This window comes from Saccostrea echinata, unplaced genomic scaffold (genome assembly GCF_033153115.1).
Source record: "Saccostrea echinata isolate AGI-Se365-2 ecotype Australia unplaced genomic scaffold, CSIRO_AGI_Sech_v1 ptg000029l, whole genome shotgun sequence".
NCBI lineage: Eukaryota > Metazoa > Mollusca > Bivalvia > Ostreida > Ostreidae > Saccostrea > Saccostrea echinata.
In genome coordinates this window covers 15342436-15363778 of record NW_026889778.1, presented here as the reverse complement: position 1 = coordinate 15363778, position 21343 = coordinate 15342436, and the positions used below count along the sequence as shown (strand labels likewise).

Here is a 21343-nt window from a genome sequence, read left to right as displayed (position 1 = left end):
GTATATGAAATATGAAGATTACCAACAGTGATCAAGCTTTAAAGTCCATTGAAACAATACATAATTAGAGCAGAGCAAACACAGACCTCTAAAAACACCAGGTGCAATGGAGGAGAAAGCATTTCCTGCCATGTGCTCCTTGACATGACTGGGCAAATGGAAAAATCCACAAACAATTCAGTGTAAACAATTTTGATGAAAAACATTAGTCAACATTCAACTTAATGATCGATTGAATTTGCTATAACAATTAATTTACACGTAAGTGTACACACATGTATGCATACTAGATGAATTATTTCACAATATCCAAAATTGGACAATAATATTTTCTAATCTAGCTAGACAACAGGAAATTTTCATTATTACTTACATTACATGAAACTATTGAAGTCTGTGAGCTACAAATTATATCTAAAAATTATACACATTTTAACAAGTGTTTACAGTTTAGTGTATTTATTATACACAAATGATGACTTAGTAATTATGACATACTAGTAAAGTCCACAGATTGACTTCCAGATTTCAGCTCAAAGGCTTGAAGATTTTTAGTGGCTCTTTCATCATTTTTTTTTCACTGAATATTTTCATTTTTATTTTCAAGACGCTGTTTTTGTTGAGGTCTTTTAGCAGTTTGATGCAATCCAAGAACTCCAAGGGCAATTTAAGAACTCCTGAATTTCTTTCTTACCTGGAAAAAATAAAAATTTAAAAGTTTAAAATATATTCAACTTACATGAAGAAAACTAGTAAAACTAGTGATAATGTAATAGACCTTTCAGATGTTCCAAAGCAGCTACATGTATCTAATTAAAAAATATAAAGTTTGAAGTATTTAGAGTCACCTGTACTCTGAACATGGGATATATGTATTTGACAGACAGATGAATGAATAGACTGATCACTATAGAGCACCTTAGTCTTAATTTTCAATAATCTTTATATTAGTGAAAATCAAATAGGAACTAGAGTGTTTCAAGGAATGTATATGTCACCTGCTAGGTATCGTCATTAAAGAGGTAAATAAATCTAAGAGTGGTCAGCTATTAATTTAATATTAGCATGGAGGTTCATGCATTTGCCTGCAAGGAAAAAAAGGATCCAAAAGTAAAAGACTGGGATAGAATCTGGCAATCAAAGAAAATATGGTTCCCCAGTCCTCAAATGAATAATTTAATTGAAATTATGAGGAATAACTATTTATCATTTTATTAATACACATGTAGGTGCTTCCAACAATCCTCGGAGGAAAGGAATTTCAGACTGTCTTTACTTTAATTGTCACTTTGTCAGTCAACACGATTCATTGTGGAATACTGATCCCAATGTATTTTCATAGTATTTAAATATAAGTTTGTGTGGTAACTGAATTTCATACAGTTTCAAAGTATAGTATCATGAGCTCAAAAACATATATAAATGCTAATTATCAAAACCCTGCCTCTCAAAATTTTGGAGATATAAGGTGTGACAGACGGACAGACAGACACCAGGTAAAGTGATCTCTAAGTGTCGTTCTGCTCTGCAGTTGACACAAAAATGAAAGTTAGTCAATTTTTGACCATGTATATCACTTCAGTGATGAAAGGAATGCTGAAGTGGTAAGTCTATCCTAATTATTTGAAAATACGGCAACCCCATTGGTCAGAATATAAAACATATGCTGTCCAGCCTTAATTTCATTGGCATAAAGCAGCACAAAACACGATTTGATTGGATGGTGCAACTTGTTTTTCTAGGGGGCGCTGTTGCAACCCTGGAAAAGAAAACAGGACTGGGGCTTGCCCCTAGAGGGCACTTACTGACCGGAAGTAAACAAACAACAGAAATAGCAATACACTAGAAATATGTTCATAGGACATGTATGCCTGCCGAGTGTATAGTAATGCAACATGAAATTTTGTGTTAGTGTATGAAGTTTGATGAGAATATCTTGAAAAGTTTCTTTAAAATTGAAATTGAAATCTAAAAAAAATGGATATAGATGATAAATTCTCACCAAATTATGTATAGATGCATAGCCTTAGATATCAATATTTTAAATGGTTTTAAAACCATGCAAAATGCAAATTGAAGGAAAGTGAGGTCAAGGTCACAGGAAAGGTCAAAAGTTTTTGAAATAGTTGAATAGGTCTTACTAATTATATATGTATCAGCATATTAAGTTTGATAAAAAATATCTTGAATGATTTCTTTAAAACTGAGCTAGTCACAAGCGTGGCGCCATGGTTAGAGCGTCTGCTCTAGAGTCGCGAAGTAAGGAGTTGATCCTTATGTCGCAGGTTTGAATCCCACTGTGGGACATGGAGACCAGTCCTTTGGATGAGACCTTATAAACCAAGGTCCAGTGTCACAGTAGGTGCTGGCATGAAAAGACCCCTCACTGCTCAATGGCCATGAGTGCAGAGTATAGGACAGAATTTGCAGCTTTCCACTGGCAAGTGGTGGCGTCTCCATATGAGTGTAAAATTCTCGAGAGGGCCTGCAGATTACCTGTAATGATTGCGCAGCTATGTTTAGGCTTCCCGAAGCTTTTAAATGGGCTCAAAACATAATATGTCATTGCGAGGTTGGTTTTAGTTTTAATTTAAAAGTATTGAACTTAAGTACTTCCAATTTATATAGAGGATTTCCTCGGCTATGTATTAACATATTTGTTATGATATCACATGACTTTGCTGATCACGTGACGGTCATTTATAATTTTTTGAAGTGTTTCATATAAATCGCTTCGGCGCAGTTGATTTACACAATAATTATTAACATTTTGTTATAAAAATAAGCTCATTGTATCCTTGTGTATCCGAAATGTGCTTGGGAAAAGTCATAGTATTACTTAGATACAAAATATTTCCAGAGAAATTCAACTTACCTACAAATTTGAGGGTATTTTCCACACAATATCGTAATCTGTATTAAAACAAAGCCAACACACATTTTTCCCAAGCAAGATTCAGCTAGAGAACAACCTCTTCTTACAGATTTCAACAAAAATTCTCAGATTAATCCTCATTCTTCACCTGCGCCAGACTCTTTTATACACACTAAATAAATTCTACCTCCAACCACGGGTATAAAACAGAGTACATTTCAAAAGTATATTTTTCATAAGCATTTTGAACATGCTGAATTTCAATCAAGGGTAGGTAAGCGGTGTATTTTTAAAATATTCTGACATATACGACTTAAAAAAACCTTTAACGACCCGTGAATTTTGCAATAGCTACCTAGCATTTTACATGCAGTTTCAAATAAAGTGTAAAGTTCATGACACTCTCCCCGTCATCACACCTCAAGATTTCAGTGACTTGACGTCATTTTCCATTATGACGTCATATTTTGGTAGTTCAGAGATGTGAAGGCACAGAGTGCACTGTGATATTCTACGGGAAGCCTAACCTACCTGCGTGACCAAAATCCCTACTAGGCTTTAAACTCTTCATTCTTGACCTGTATTTCGTCAAATAAGATTTTTCCAGTTAATTAAGGTAAAATTACTAATTGTTAAAACTGTAAATGATTTTTTTTTTTAACCTGAGCCAGATTTTTACTTTTCTAAAAAGTGTCTGTATTTGACTGTTGGTTCCACCTATCTCAAGGAAATGATCTGTAAAAGCTAGTAAATGTTAGAAATCATAATCTGTTCTCTATCTACTATAATCATGAGAAAAGGTGTTGAAAATTAACAGATGGAGATAAAATCAGCAGTCATATTAAAGGCTTTTTTTCAATAATCAATTTATTAGTGAAAATCATAAAAGTATTAGGCAAAAAGGAAAAATAAATGTTGTCATTAATTAACCTTGCATATCTCTACAATTTTCTGATAAGAAAATTATACCCGATGGATGCAATATAATCACCCTTTGCCTGCCCCTAAATTAAATTATGAAATTTTGATAGATTTTGATCTAGTAAGCAATTATTTAAAACAAGGTTCTTTTAGAGGTGCCTAGGGTCGAAATTCATAGAAAAAAAAAACTACAAAAAACGTGAAAACCTATTTCAATCATACTGGTTTATATTTATTACAAATGTCCTCATAGTCAGCATAGCCCAGAACGATAGACCGCAGACTCTCACCATGAACATTTTTAGTGTCCTGGTTCGAAACCATTTGTTGGCACATTTTTATTTTTTCAAACTTTTTACCTGTATAAACACTAAAGAACGAGTGCACTTATGGGCCCCGGTAAAATGTGACAAAATGAAGAATTAAATTAAGCATAATTTTCCATCTCAGATCATTAATTGATATCTAAACCATAAGATTCAACAAATTTTATCACTGAAATTCATGAATATACAAAGAGCAAAGCCATACAATGTGGTAGGGGTCAGCCGACATTCGTGATTTTTTATAGTAAATCGAGGACGGTCATTCATTTCAAAGCTTTTGTTTATTGTCAGCCTAACATTTTACAAACTTGTGCGATTGACAAAAAATGCATTATACATTTATAAAACTTGTGTGAAAGTAGGAAATTTGTACATGATTAGGCTTGTACTTAAAATATTAAAAATGTATGAAAAGTTCAATGTTTTTCCTATAACAAGCAAGAGCTATTTACCTGTATGACCTATGTTGAACCCACCCGTGGAATAAATTATTTAAAATACTGGTAGTCACGTGAGTTCTACCCAGGTAAACATTCCTCAAAGATGTTCACTGTAAAACATAACCACGTTTTGTATCATTATATCGAAGTCAAGCCACATAGAGAAGTTTGTATGTATTTAGTTTTAGGAACACAGGATGGTTAGGAGAGTTTAGTGTCATTAAAATGTCATCATAAATAAAAGTGTCAAACATTTTTAACATTCATGCAAGACAATGGTACTGGTATTGAAAGCCACCTAAATACACTTTTTTTCATTTTAAAATTTAAAGGAACTAATGTTAATAGTTATTGTATTATTTCAAACGCAAGCATGCAAATTTCTTAGTTTGATCACTATGGATACAGGTATCTATACAACTTCATTCGATTTTTTTCTCGGGTAAAATAGCACAAGAAGTATCATTCGGCAAAAGTGGATGCTCTTGTGTATCGAATCAACTGAGAGATATAAACCCCATATGCAGGTGATGAAGGTATATTGCTGAATAAGTAAGGGAAGTTGACGATTGAAAAGTTAAAGTCATTACGTTTATCTTAAAGCTTGGTTGTTAGATTACCATTAATGTAGAACTAAAGCAATACATGAGAAACAAGAAACTACACACATGTGGCCTAAAGTCAGTGACCGGAACATATATCGGTAAGCTTTTTCTAAAGACAGAAACCAATATTGGTCCTATAGGTCATCTCATATTTTTAACTAGAAGTGTTCCTTTGATATACTGTATTTTACTTAATTTCTATAGACTATACCCTGAAAAAAAAGGAGGAAAACAGGAACTACCTGTTTAAATGACCCCGACCACCGAGGTTAATCTAAAGTTTGTCCCTGCCTACCTGAAAAACAGACTGCCTCGGGCAGTCAGTAATTTCCAACTCTGGTTATGAGATGCTAAATGTTTAATATTTACAATTAAATGCTTATATTTACATTTTTAAATTCATGATAGATTGAGAAAGTCGATAAAATCATTTCTATATTAAGTCTGTATACTGTATAGGGGTAAAATAACTCGCGGTGTTAATATTCGCTATATTCACGGTGTGAATAAATCCGTGAATTCAAGAAACAGTGAATAAGTTTTCAATAACCTACATGTTATATTTGGAAATTTGAGAATAGACTACGATATCATAGGTAAATATATGTGCAGTGCATGGTCATTTCAGTAATTACGAATCGTACTTGTCATTCAATTATTTTAATTAAAATGCTTGACATTAATTTAGATCACCCAGCAGATAATAACCTGTATTTGTTTAAAAAAAAAACTGTTTTAATAGCCAACGCTACATGTTTCATCAATCAAAACACTAGGGTCATGGGTTTTGAATACCCGTACGTAACTATGTTACGATGTGTATTTGTTACCTGCATTATCATGTTTTTATCGACATTTTGGTTTTAAAAAATCATTCAAATAACTATTGAACTTGCTGATGTATATATAAATCTACCCTGTTGTTCGTGAAGTGAATACATAACGCTGATTAATGCCTTCTAGCTATGCTATGGATTACACAGATATAGACATTGAAGGGAGGTACATATAACCTTAGTTATATACCGATTCTGCGAATTCAACAAACCGCGATCGTGTCAGAGGAGAGAAAAACATGAAAATTACAACCCCTGAAATTAATCCCCTATACAGTACTTCAACCGAGAAATTAGTTGAAACTGGTTCCAGAAAAGAAGCTGAAAATGTTCAATAGTTTACAGACAATACTTGACACATGATGACTGAACAAGAACAGATAGCAATAAGTAATTTAAATGACTCAGGTGAATTATAACCTGTTCAATCTTAGATCCATCTTTTTTCTAATACGAGGGTTGATCCAAAAGTTCATGGGATTTAATTATTTCTAAAATTTTATTGTGATTTGATGAAAGCAAACAATAGGCATATTTATAATATAGAGTCATTATGCAACAATACTGGAAAATTTCACCACGTTCCAATTACCAATAAGGTCACATGAGCTTTCTGAACACTGATAGTTGTAAAATCCGGGGGAGACTTCGACGTAACGTCAAGTTAAGTAAGTCATGTCATGTTATAGGAGCATCTCACCCTCATGTTCAATTCAACTAAGTAATTCTACAGAATATTCTGCCTTTTTCTCTTTTTTTTCTCTCAAGAAAAGCCTGGGTATCCACCAATCAACTTATCTTTATATTACACTCATATTTCAAAAATACTCCCCATCTTTCCATATGATGTTCCAATTTCAGTAGCAAAGTCAAGCACAGTACGTCAGTGGTCAACATCCATCAACGCTTAATTTGTCTACGAGAAAAACAGACCCTCCAAAAGCAGCCACACCTTTAATCAACCTCCATGGAAGTTCTATTGTTCTTAAATTTCTCACGCCACTGGAAAATCAGTTGCTAAATGCATTTTTCTCCAGCCTGTATCAGTAGTATACCCCATTAAGTCAGAGTGTTCCTAAGATTTTAACAAAACTTATAACTTGACTGAAATGTGACGTTCTCTAACAATTAAAAGATGAACAAGAAATCATCAACTAATAATCTAAATATCAAGTTAAATCAGTAAAACTCTCACAGACAGATATATTAGTGGTCAAGCAATCGTAATAATGACAAAATTCTCATTTTATTTGCCACTTAGCGCAGGTTTTTTCTTATATCACGTATTAAGAATTAAAATGATAATGAACGAGTAAATGTCTCCCCTGCATTTTAAAACATCCTTTGCTATGGCAACTGCCATAGAGTTACTATCATTAATATTTAAAATATTTTTTTATTAAAAAAAATTCAAGAAGTGTCTATATTTTTATTTGTAATTTTCAACCACTTTCACTAATAAATAAATAAAATAAGAAGAAATTCCATGAACTTTCGGATCAATCCTCGTACATGTCAGTCATTAAATTTATATAATATACAGTATGCATAAGGGAGACCAAATGTATTATTACTGCATTAAGGAGACCAACCACTATCCACAGTATGTAAATCAGTATTCAACCACTTTCACTTAATAAAAAAATAAAATATGAAGAAATTCCATCAGCATTTGGATCAACCCTCGTACATGTCAGTCATTAAATTTATATAATATACAGTACGCATAAGGGAGACCAAATGTATTATTACTGCATTAAGGTGACCAACTACTCTCCACATGTAAATCAGTATTCAACCGCTTTCACTAATAAATAAAAAAAAATATGAAGAAATTAGTGATGAGACATCGGTTAATTTTCATAATTGATCATCGGTTGGAATTGGTTACTGCTTCTGATGCGATTTCACCGATTATAATCGGATTTCTTCATAATTTTGTATACAAAAAGCAGACTATTACAATAATTTCATTTATTTCTTTAACTTGAATATATAAAATACATAATATATTATTTTCTTTGTTGTTTTGCTTCTTTTACACTTTCTAGACCTAAAAATATTTACAGTGGACACCCAACATGGCTGCCTAGCGGCAGAAAACGAACTTCAAAAAGCTGTGGGGGGAATTGATCACTCTATATTTAAGGTAAATGTTGACTAAGTTGCATATTTTATATCTCAAATAAAAGATACAATTAATATTTTTTGAATAAAAAGAATCAGCTGATTGATCAAACCAAAGAGCAAACACAGATTTGGCAGAAAAAAAATTCACCCGGGGGTAAATTGAATGGGTCGGTCGAGTTATTACAGGAAACAAAAATAATTTTTTTAGGCCCTATATATGCATCTTCGGTTCTTAATCACCTCTGCTTCGTGCTAGTTGGCTAGTATCAGATGCAGATGCCATTTTCTTTCATTAAGAAGAAATAAATTTTAAACCAGAAATGGATAATTCCGGAATGTATTGTATTAGAAGTATGTTTCCGATGATCGATTATGAAAAACTATAATCGATCATCGGAATCAGTAGCATTTTTTTTGTCGACAATCAATGTTTTCTGATTATCGGTACAACACTAGAAGAAATTCCACGAACTTTTGGATCAACCCTCGTACATGTCAGTCATTAAATTTATATAATATACAGTATGCATAAGGGAGACCAAATGTATTATTACTGCATTAAGGAGACCAACTACTATCCACATGTAAATCAGTATTCAACCACTTTCACTAATAAATAAATAAAATATGAAGAAATTCCATGAACTTTTGGATCAACCCTCGTACATGTCAGTCATTAAAGGGGGAGTTTCGATAAGGCCGTTTTTCGGCCCCTCACGAAATTTTATGAAATTTTGATATTTTGTAGAAAAACGTCTAAACTTCCTAAAAATATGAAAATAATTTATGTTACGCATTTTCCGGTCACGTGATAATTGAAAATTTAAGTATACCCCCATTTCGTATATTTTGGGAGTAGACATTTTCATAGGGGGAAAGTGGATTTTTTAACCGTCAAAATCGTAAATGAAATAGGATAAATATGAATAAAGACATAAATTAACCAATCTCAACAATTTTTTTACGGAAAATGGTGTTTATCTTATGCGAATGTTTTTTTAAGGTGCGATATTTTTCTGGTGTGTCAAATGTTACTTTTCTTTAAAAGAGGATGGATTTAACTTATGAAACGTAAAATATATAGAAAGATTTAACATCATAATTAATCGACAATTTATACATGAACTATATAATCAATATTTAACATTTTCCCATACGAAAAATGCAAATGAAAAGATATGTAGACATGAGATAGGTGAATGCAAAAACGTCATATACAGGTATATGCACTACATTTTCATCAATAAGGTTATACAACTACATGTTTTATAAAAATATACCTTAGTATCATAAAATTGAAATTAAATAACATGTTTTGAAATAAAAAGATTAAAAAATATTTTAAATACATACATGAATAAAAAGTTTACTTAAAAGCATCATATTGCTAGGTAAGCCAGTACATTGTAGGTGCAAGGTAAGAAAAATATTTTATCTGGCGTTCGCCACATAATTATTTGGCGGCCGCTAGAAAAATTGGCGGCGGCCAAATAGTTTTCCTGCGGCCACCACATAAATGACTGGCGGCGACCAGAAACTTATCTGTTGGCCGCAACATAAATAACTAGAATCCGACAAATAAGTTCCTTGCGGTATAGACATGTAATCTAATAAAACATAAATCTAAAGTTATGAGGTGAAAACCTTATGAAGTGAATTTTTGTATGAAGTGTAGATTTTATCTTTGCTAATAAGGCATGAAACTCCAAGATTTGACTTCAAAGAGAAGTTGTAGATGTCGTTAAGATGGCTGGGGGGTTGTGGCCATTTTCAGACTATATTGATCTCCTTCAGAAGAAGAGCTCCATATAAAGATATACAAAAATGATCAAATTTTGAAACAAAAATGTATTAAATTTTTCTTTGCCAAATAATAGTTGACAGCTTAAGATATCATATCTAAAAAATTAAGTTATATCGGATGGTTAATTTGTTGACCCCCCAGCCTCCTTAAAGGCAGAGATTTTAAGCACCGCCTTCGAAAATACCTGGTCTGTGTACCTCTGTCAATCAAGTGCATTGAGGTATATCATTGGGTGCTACAATTTGATTGGCAAAAACACTACAATTTTATCTGGCGGCCGCCAGATATTTCAATGGCAGAAACTTATCTGGCGGCTGACAGATAACATATTTTTTTACCTTGCACCTACTGGCTTCTGTATATTGCAATGTATTTGATAATATGAATGATATTGATTACAGTCAAAAGTATTTTATCATGATACGTAATATGATGGAAAAATCAATAATGCATTAAATTTTCCTTCTCATTATGAAACTTATAAGTATTTGCCCACATAGATCTGCATTATGTTTTCAGCGTAACTGAGAGAATCCCAGCCAGGACTTATTTCCTCTCGCTTCTCAAATCTCCAGAGATACTTAAGTTTTTACACCATTTCTAGTCACTTCTCATTTAGAGAGTTCTAGAATTCATTATATATGATTTGCTAGAACAGAGCGCAGTTCGAAATGCATGTGAAAACGCCAAAGATATGTGTTTAATCCGTAATCAAGCAGACATATGCCCCTAGACATCCAGACTTAAAACAAGCCACGTTTCCTATATCAACCACACATAAATACATGGGCGCCTCTCTAGCATGTCGGAGCGTGGATTTCTATTTACAAGAAAGTCAAAAATATAACTATGCATGATGAATAACATTAAGGAATGGACTTGCTCGAAAACTTATTTTTTGTTCAGTCAGTAGGAAAATGTAAGAAAGATGCAGCATCTGAACCATGTCTGGTAATGTGCAATCCTAGATGCATCATCAATGCAAGTTTGGTCACAATGGGGCTTATAGTTATATAAAAATGAGACCAGCTTCAAAATCTTTAACCTGCTCACTTATTAATGAAATGTAGGTCATATCCAGCATCTGAAGCAATATAGTAGTGTGCATCATAAAGCAAGTCTGGTCAACAAGTGCTTTCAGCTGCTCTGCTCCAAAAACTTAAACCTGCTTTTAAAACATTTACTTGGACATTCTTTGACTAAAAATCCAGCATCTGAAACCTGACTGGTGACAAGGAAACACGCTGGATCATGTGACTCTGATTAATATAGGGCATAGATATACTTGAAAAAAAAAATCTGCTTCAAATACTTTTACCTGAAACACCGATGCCGAAGGTATTACGAAAGCTCCCCCAACTTCAAGGAGGTGAGCTAAAAATGTGATGTTAACGTTATACGTTGGCGACAAAAAAAAAAAAACTGTCGAAATGAAGATAGGATACGATAATGTTTTCTACTGTTAATATAATCGAGAATCTTCTTTGATTTAAAAAAAAATGCTACTTTTGGCCTAGTATTTTAACACAGAGTCAGATCAAGAAACCAGGAGCTTCTAATTTTAGATATGCAAATTTTATGCAATCTCATTTTTTTGGATATGAAGTGCACACGCGACACTCATCATATTTCAAGAAATTAGTGTGCAGAGTATATCTAATTACTGAAAAAAATTAGGTGAGTGTCCCTCATGCACTTCATATTCTAAACATCGATTTTTAAATGCCACCCTCTTATATTTTCCCATAAGCCTAATGTTAACGGATCTGAGGGTACATCTAAGTATGTATCAGCTACGTTGTGAATTCATCTCATATTAACCTCTGAAATGTAAATAACAAAAGTTAATATATTTTTCTTGAATTCTTAACTAGTTTTGAAAAAATAAATTGAAATTTATTTTTATGAAAAAAAGTGGGCCGCTGAGCGACCTTATCGAAACTCCCCCTTTATATAATATACAGTATGCATAAGGGAGACCAAATGTATTATTACTGCATTAAGGAGACCAACTACTCTCCACATGTAAATCAGTATTCAAAACTTGAGATTTTAATACCCTAATAATTTACATGTTTAGTTACATGAACTAAATCTATTTACCTTTGTCATAACGCAAGAACTGTTTTACATTCAGCCAACTTTAACATTACACATGCATACAGTGTATGCCATGCATTAGGAAGACCAGATGCATTACTTCAACATTAAAGAAACCAACTACAATGGAACAATTAGACAGTATTCCAAAAAGTTCATTCCAATACCATAGTAATTTTCCTTAATTTGTTTGTATTTAGATGACCTAAATCAATTTATCTCAGCCAGAATTGGAACAAAAAACTAATCATAAAAGTGGCCAAACACATGAACAGACAGATGGACATGATGATTCCTATGCTTATATACTCCCAAAGTTGCCAAAGTAGAGCAGATGCAGTGGTTAGAGCGTCTACTCTAGAGTTGCGGAGAAAGAAGCTGATCCTTACATCGCGAGTTTGAATCCCACTGTGGGACGTGGAGACCCGTTCTTCAGATGAGACAGAGGTATTAACCGAGGTCCCATGTCACAGTAGGTGCTGGCTCGATAAAGATCCCTCAATGCTCAATGGCCGTAAGTGCTGAGTATAGGACAAAAATTTGCAGCTCTCCCCTGACAAGTGGTGGCGTCTCCATATGAGTGAAAAATTCTCAAGAGGGACGTTAAACAACAAACACTCTACACCCAAAACTTTGTTTGCAGAAGATTTTGTGATACATGCTTTACAAGTATACATATTGTTCATAAGGGAATAAAAATGCTATAATATATCATTAAGGAAAGCAACTGAAATTAAATGTGCACTTCTAATTGAACTAAACAAAATTACCCTTTGTCAGAATGTAGATTTATAAACAGGAAGGCTGTTTTTCTTCATTTTTCCATGTCAGATTCAGACTGTTCTTGAAAAAATTCTGGCATTCACCCTGTAAAAGTGAAGAGTGCAGATAATAAAGAGCTTCTAAATAAACTGCATAATATTTAAATGATCCACTTAAAAGGGATAACAAATGCATTTAACTCCATCAAGGAGACCAACTGATATCCATATATATATATAAATCAGTACATGTATTTTAATTGTGATATTTTAATATCCTAGTAATTTACATGTTTAGTTTCATGAAATAAATCTAGTTACCTTTGTCCAATGACCAATGAGCACAAGCACTGATTTTTCCTCCTTTTTTTTAACGGAATCACCAGGGCCAGTCTGCGGTCCATATGATTCTGGCATATGTACACTCTGTAAAATGCATATTTGTACCATGTACAGGCATATGAACAATATTTCTATACTACATACATGCATCATTAAACTAAATAATCTTTTTTTTCCAAAATTCATTATTCATAGTGTTTTGCTGTTAGCAAAATTCAACAAAAACTATACCGTATATATACTTGCCTATAAGGTGGTCCACCTATAAGTCAGTTGTATTTTTTGAGGTTATTTTGGAGGGATTTGCTATTGACCCGCTTATAAATTGGTACAACTTTTTGCCAGAATCAATTGACAATTTCAAATCAATGCTCTGATGTTTTAACCTGGTTTCAAAATACTAATCTTTTTATGACTCACCTATAAGCTGGACATAGAATATATACAGTACCTGCATTATACATGCATTAGGAAGACCAAATGCATTATTGCAATATTAAAGAGACCATTGTGGCAAAAGAAATCAATGTATGAATTGTGTCAAAACTACGGGTGTACTAATTTGTCTGAAGTATATCATGATATAATGTGATACACAAAGACTTTAACAGGATATGTACATAAACCCACATGCCTAAATGTAACAACAGGAATTATCGTTCTACAATAATTTATTGAAATTGCCAATATGAATAAACAGAAGCAAACTTTGTTTCGATTGTATGAACTTTAAGTTTTCTTTTTCCACTACGGTCAGATAATCTAACTATCCCCCCTGGTTGGCTACCGGGTCCTTCGTTAGACTGCCTTATCGGACATGATATTTACTGAAGATTTGATTTTTGGTACTGACTTTTATACTCAAAGTAATGTCTTTAATTGTTTAATTTCTTGAGGTCAATATCACTTTGATGTGTTCAGTGTTTACTTTGATATGTAATGATGTGTATAAGCGTGTATTTTCGATAATTTAAATTTCTAGTACAGTAATCGTCCCCAAGCTGCTGTTTCATTATCGTGTCATAGTATCTCTGAGAGTGCATTTTATTAACACCTCCAAATCACCTGGCCTGCGTAATTAAATTCAACTACCAAAAACAACAGCTTGGGACTAATAAGGTGTGATTATCAGCAATGGTCCCATGAAGCCTGTGCTAGACCTAACGGAAACGTTCAACAGACCGTAAAATTAGCATAATGGGATTATTGTGTACTAAGGTGTGAATTCAGTGGAGCGAGAATTTGTTGGACTTCGAGATAACGCATGTGTTTATAGCACTTGGGACCGTAAATCTACTTCAAGATAAGCGAGGTATTTGAGATTTCCATGTTCGAGATACCGGGGTTTTTTAAAATCATAAATATAATAAAAACGGCTGGGACCGTTGATTCACTTCGAGATATCCGTGGTATTCGACATACCGGTGTTCGAGATACCGAAGTTTACCTGTATATCGATATGTATCTAGATTAATGAATATATCGTATCAAAAACAAGAGGCCCATGGGCCACAACGCTCACCTGAGCACATTGGCTAGGAAAAAGCACAAATCACTTCAGTATTGAAAAGTTTAAAGGGGAGGGGGCTTGGATTTTGAACTACCTGAGGATGCTTCCATATCAATATTACAAATGGCTTTACTGTTCTTGAGCAGAAGATTTTTAAAGATTTTTTTCCTATATATTCCCTTGTTAAAAATTTGATCCCCCATTGTGGACCCTCCCTAAACCCCCCCCCCCCTCCATCATTTGAACAAACTTGAATCTACACTACCTGAGGATGCTTCCATATCAATATGACTAAACATGGCTTTTCCGTTGATGAAAAGATTTTTTCCTATATATTCCTAGGTAAAAATTTGATCCCACATTGTGGCCCCACCCTACCCCTGGGGTTTATGATTTGAACAAACTTGAATCTACACTACCTGAAGATGCTTCCATATCAGTATGACAAAACATGACTTTGCTGTTCTTGAGAAGAAGATTTTTGAAGTTTTTTCCTATGTATTCCTATGGAAAACTATGATCCCCCATTGTGGTCCCACCCTACCCCCAGGGGTCATGATTTGAACAAACTTGAATCTACACTACCTGAGGAAGCTTCCATATCAATATGACAAAACATGGCTTTGCTGTTCCTGAGAAGAAGATTTTTCAAGTTTTTTTTCCCTATATATTCTTATGTAAAACTATGATCCCCCATTGTGGCCCCACCCTACCCCCCAGGGGTCATGATTTGAAAAAAACTTGAATCTACACTACCTGAGGAAGCTTCCATATCAGTATGACAAAACATGACTTTGCTGTTCTTGAGAAGAAGATTTTTGAAGTTTTTGATCCTCAATTGTGGCACCACCCTAACCCTGGGGGTCATGATTTGAACAAAGTTAAATCTACACTATCTGAGAATGCTTCCATATCAATATGACTTAACAAGGCTTTGCTGTTCTTGAGAAGAAGATTTTTCAATTTTTTTTCTGTATATTCCTATGTAAAACTTTGATCGAACCTTGTGGCCCCACCCTACCCCGAGGGGTCATGATTTGAACAAACTTGAATCTACACTACCTGAGGATGATTCCATATCAATATGACTAATCGTGGCTTTGTTGTTCTTGAGAAGAAAATTTTTAAAGATTTATTCCTATATATTCCTATGTAAAACTTTGATCCCCCATTGTGGCTCCAACCTACCCCAGGGGGTCATGATTTGAACAAACTTGAATCTACACTATGTAATGAAGGTCTCACCTAAGTTTCAACTTTTACAGCCCAGTGGTTCTTGAGAAGAAGATTTTTAAAAGATACCACTAAATTTTCACTAATTCTTAATTATCTCCCCTTGAAAGAGGGTGTGGCCCTTCATTTGAACAAACTTGAATCCCCTTTACCCAAGGATGCTTTTTGACAAGTTTGGTTGAAATTGGCCCAGTGGTTCTTGAGAAGAAGATGAAAATGTGAAAAGTTTACGACAACGACGACAGACAACGGACAAATTTTGATCAGAAAAGCTCACTTGAGCCTTTGGCTCAGGTGAGCTAAAAATAACTTAATTCCAATACATTTTGGGCAGGCAGTTTTTTTTATGTAATTCTGTGAAAAACTTGGGAATTTCAATCACCAAAGATTATATTTACCGGTAATTGTTTTGAATTAAAACTGATCAAAAATGATATAATCATTAAGGAGGTAGCACATCTTAAATGATTATTACAAAATCATAAAAATACATAGACAACTTTACTTAACATGTTGATTTTACAGTCAAGAAAAGTTTGAATTTGAAGTGTATTTTTTAAAGACGGTGAGACAAAAAATTAAAAATGAGAAAAAAAACAATTATTATTTTTATAAAATTCATGCATAATGATTTATAAGACTTTTTTGATAGAATTGTTAAAGAATTCAATATATTGCATATCGCATTAAAAAATGTCTTTTTTTTTTTTTTTTTTTTTTTTTTTTTTTTTTTGCTCAATACACAGCCCTAGCAAAAATGATATACAACAAGGACTTTGATTGGATTATTAACATTCATTCGATTGATCATAATTATTAACTGTTATTGCGCTTTCATTTTCAAAATGTTGTTAGGTACATTGTTTGTTCACTCTTTTGCATTGATATTATAATTTTATAAAAGAGTATTTTAGCAGAAAAAATTATCAATTTACCTTTCTTGGAATAAAGACATGTTGACCCTTGAGCTGAGATTTTCTCTCTTTCCATAGATTTGTTACACTGGGGTCCACATGATACTAGCAGAGACCCTGTAAAAAAGGACTTAACTATGGAAAAGCATGAAGAATATATGCCTATTATACATATCTTAAATTCTAATGAAAACAATGTTTTTTTAATTAAGATCCATATATTTCTAATGATTGACATAATACAAATTCAAAATAAAATATGCATGTCTATATTATACACTATACCTTAAGCAGACCAATTGCATTATTACATCCTTCAGGAGACCAACTTAAATCAATGTTTGAGAACTACTTGTGAGAACAATAAATTTGTCTACTTTACAGTACTAAATGTACATGGAATCTATAGGATCATGTTACTTTAATTGACCTGCCTTAGTTCAACACAGTAATTTAACAAAGAAATTGAGCCAAAACAAAATTTTAAGACTTTTTGAACAGTGCATGTTCCTATCATTTCAAAACCATTACCAGTAAAAATGCTAATATAGGAAAATGATGACAATTAATTAATATTGTACTTTCAGGTATATTAGATGAATTAATCTGATTCGTCAAGAAACATTTGTTAAAAAGCACTATTATCCGCTGAATAATGAAGCCACGCCCAGTGTCACAACAGTCAACATTGCTTGACGACGGGTGATATTCCAAAAAATAGTGACTGCGCAGATTTATGCGCTCAAAGTTCACTATTATTTGTATTTGTATAAAACATTCAGTATAATATAATAAATATTGCATGTAGTTGAGTGTAATATTGAAAATTTTCACCCCTCGAAAACCAAATACGTCAAAAAGGGGATGGGTTTCTCCAACTTCTACATAGTTTCGCCCCTGCAAAAACTGGTATAGACCTTGGATATGTTTAAACGGGCTAAGAGAAATCAAATGCATCAAGAGTACTTAATTGTTTTTACCCAAGTTACATGCCAAAAAAGATTCAGAGAGACGTCACATAAAGTTAACGTTGATTTGAACTGAAGTTAGGGTGTCAAAAGTCATTCACATCCAAAAGTGACATTGATCATGTGTGGTAGATAATAAACTCCTACAGGCTAAATATGCTGCCATAATCAAGTGAGGATCTTTCCCTAATCCTATATATAAATCCATTTAGTACAATATTATATGCACTTAAGCAGCTGTTTATGACATTGTAAAATTATATAAACAAGACCGGTTTATATAATTCATATCAATTTATATAATTAATAATATAATTTATGTAATTTTATCAAGATAAGTGTATAGGGTAGAGGGAGCAGACATTGAGAATCAATGTTGTCGGACCTCATGAAACTAAACTAACAGTCTTCCAAATAACCCGGGAGTCCAATGCCAGGGACCTGTTAAATTTGCAGCCGGGCTTGTAAAAATTGCCAAATTACATGTCCGAAGAGGGCATATGTGAATCTTCTTTCATTGTACGATCTTTACTTGCCATTTACTCTGTCCTACCCCCATTATTCGCTTAAACGTTGCTATATGTAATGTCGATGGATTGCCTGTCTACATTCTCGATACGACCTGTCAAATGATTGTCAATCTAATCATTGAAGTGTTTAGTTTAACCTATTTGTTTTCTCGAAGTTGCTTGCTAAATTACGAGATGTTCATCCATGCCACATACTGTGGCACTACAGTCATGATCCCATTTCTGAAATTCAGTTCAGCTAAACCGGCCAACAAATGACCAGCATGCAACTCAAAAGTTATTTATGAACAAAAACGCTTTAGAAAATGGCAATCACAGGCCATGGTTGGTTTACGACGCTGAAAAAATTAATATAAAACCTTTATACCTAATGGGTTTTTTTTGTTGCACAATACTGGTAAATGTAAGAATTTTGAGTAGGACATGTACAAATTTGAATGAGCTGGGTAAAAATGATAGGTCTACATGCCCGAAGGGCATGTGCTGAAAAAGAATTGTTGTGAAGACTGAACTAAAGCGACAGCGCCGGGTGATCATATAAAGTCCCCTTTATTACATAATAAATTGGCAAATTATCAATACATCAAGCTAAAATTTCCAACATATCTTAACAGTGAGAATTTTTATTTTTTAAGTTGAAACCTCGTGACCTGTGAAAAAAATGAAATTTGTATCCCATCTAAAGTCTTAAAATGTATCAAGGTAATTTTCGATACAAAAATGCGGTTGGGGTTATAAATGAAGGATAAATCCAGAGACCTCGGAATGGAATACTCTGAAGTCTCTGGTTTTATTCTACCCCCAACTGGAAGTTGTATCCAATCTAAAGTCTTAAAATGTATCGAGGTAATTTTCGTGGAATAAATAAGTGCTTTACAATAAAGAGACTCGACCAGAGATGTCTGAAACGATTTATTTGACAAGAAAAAAGTCTCTTGAAGCGAACGATGTCATTTTAAAGTAGGTTAATGATTGATAATGATACATGAACAAAATACGAGCTTGAAGCGGGGGTGCCTGAAATTGAGTTAGATACCTTGTGGTAAAAAAAAGTAGAGGTGCACCGTATATGAAACAAGTGCCTGTGATTGATAGTCTGAAATTTCTCTTCACCTAAATATTAAAAGCTTGCAGTGATCGCTATAAATCTATACAACAGTCAAGTTACATATGGTAAACTAACATAAAAACAAGATTACAACAGTCATGATTACAGAAGGTATATTTTGAAGACTCTAGGTCAGTAGGTGAATGTAAACAGGTAAACACACGTGGGACAGTCACCGCAAATATGAACCACAAAACGACTTATAACATTAAAATGTAAATATTCATCTGCACACAGATTTTTGCATAATAATAATAATTTTTAAAAGTGTAAATAAAAATATAAAATAAACAAACCTCAAACCTTGTAACAAGGCTTGTTTCCCTACAATCTTATTCTGGTTCTCTGTGGTTCACTGAAAATGCAGGGAACCAGGCTGCGTTATTAACTCGTACACAGATTTGTTGATACGAATAAACCTATAAACATATATACGAAATAAAATATTATCATAAAAAATGAAGAATTTCAAATTGCTTGAAAAATTATCTTTATGTAGTTTATAATAAATGGTTGTAATTGTTTATTAATTTCTATCTATCCATTAAAATTTTATACGTATATCAGCTTAATATGTATCCGTCTGAAAAATTATTGTTATTACACTCCCTGTCACATCTTCATAGTTAAGCCTGTAAGCATGGTAAGTAGGAATCAATTTCAGTTGAAGGGGACCAAAACCAAACATTTTTCAGTTTCATTTGGTGGGGAGGGGGGGGGATATAAACCTCAAATGATTATTTTATCTCTGTCACTGAACTGCTGAAAATAATGAAGGGAACTAGGCTGCGACAATGATTTGTTGACAGAATTAAAATACGAAATAAATTATCATACATACGAAATAAAATAATTTCATGAAAAAATGAAGAATTTCCAATTGCTTAAAAAAAGAAGCTTTTCATGTATGTGATTTACAATAAATGTTTGTACTTTTATATTTTCTATATATCCATTAAAATTTCACAGTATCAGTATTTCACTATTTGTAAACATTAACAATAATATTAAATAAATGTTACACTCACTGTGGCTTTGACTGAGTTACTGTCACATCTTCATAATTAAACGAGAATATTCCCTTCTGTAAATATTGCTATATATATCTGAACTGTTACCAATTCATCTTTCTTTGGTGAAAGAAAACCTCAGGGATGGAGAATAGGGCCGTACGTAATTTAGTTGGAGGGGGGGGGGGTGAGCACAACCAAACAACATTTTTTCAGTTTCAGGTTGGGGGAGGCTACAAACCAAAAAAAATTTTAATAAGCAAAAGAAAAATACATTATCAGAGGTTATTATTGAGGGGGCCCAAAAGCAAAAGAAAAATAGATCACCAGAGGTTATTATTGAGGAGGCCCAAGCATAAAGGAGCAATGTTTTCTATAGTATACCTAAATTTCAGCAAAATTACAGGGGGCCTGCCCCCCCCCCCTTCCTTCAGCCATGTATTGTATCAAATCTGCTTCACCCTGATTCAGATTTTTTTTTTTACAGCATATATATTCTATTAGCAGAGGACCACATTGTATTAATAAACAATTATTAAATTACAGCTATTTTTTTTCTTACAGGGTCTGTTTCATTTATACTATATCATGATGAACATGTCCTGCATGATGTTTACAGAAAGTTTAATTTAAATTTTTAAGCTCGAAATAGCTGCGTCAACTTGCGAGACTATTTTTTCAACGTTCGGCCTAATCTTTAAATATTTAATTTGTTTGTGGACTTGCATAAAAGAATCAAAAAAATATAGGGGCCTATCATTTAACTTTATTTCGGATTTCCTTCAGGATTTTATATACCGAACTATAGTCTAACGATTATTTAAAATCATACTTTTTCTCTTGAAAGCTAAATTACTAGGCAAAAAAAAAAAAAAAAAAAAAAAAAAAAAAAAACAACAAAAAACCCAAACGAATGTTTGTCTTGTGTAT

The 21343-nt window shown here is 33.2% G+C and overlaps 1 long non-coding RNA gene across 1 annotated transcript; it reads right to left on the bottom strand.

Annotated features, from left to right (window-relative positions):
- Window positions 1-335: 335 nt before the first annotated feature.
- Window positions 336-19885, bottom strand: LOC133194548 (uncharacterized). The gene is made up of 5 exons (XR_009722111.1): window positions 19700-19885; window positions 16819-16914; window positions 13120-13224; window positions 12808-12904; window positions 336-694 (listed from the first exon to the last, which is right to left on the bottom strand). It is a non-coding gene; the product is annotated as an uncharacterized LOC133194548 (long non-coding RNA).
- Between the last annotated feature and the right edge of the window lie 1458 nt (window positions 19886-21343).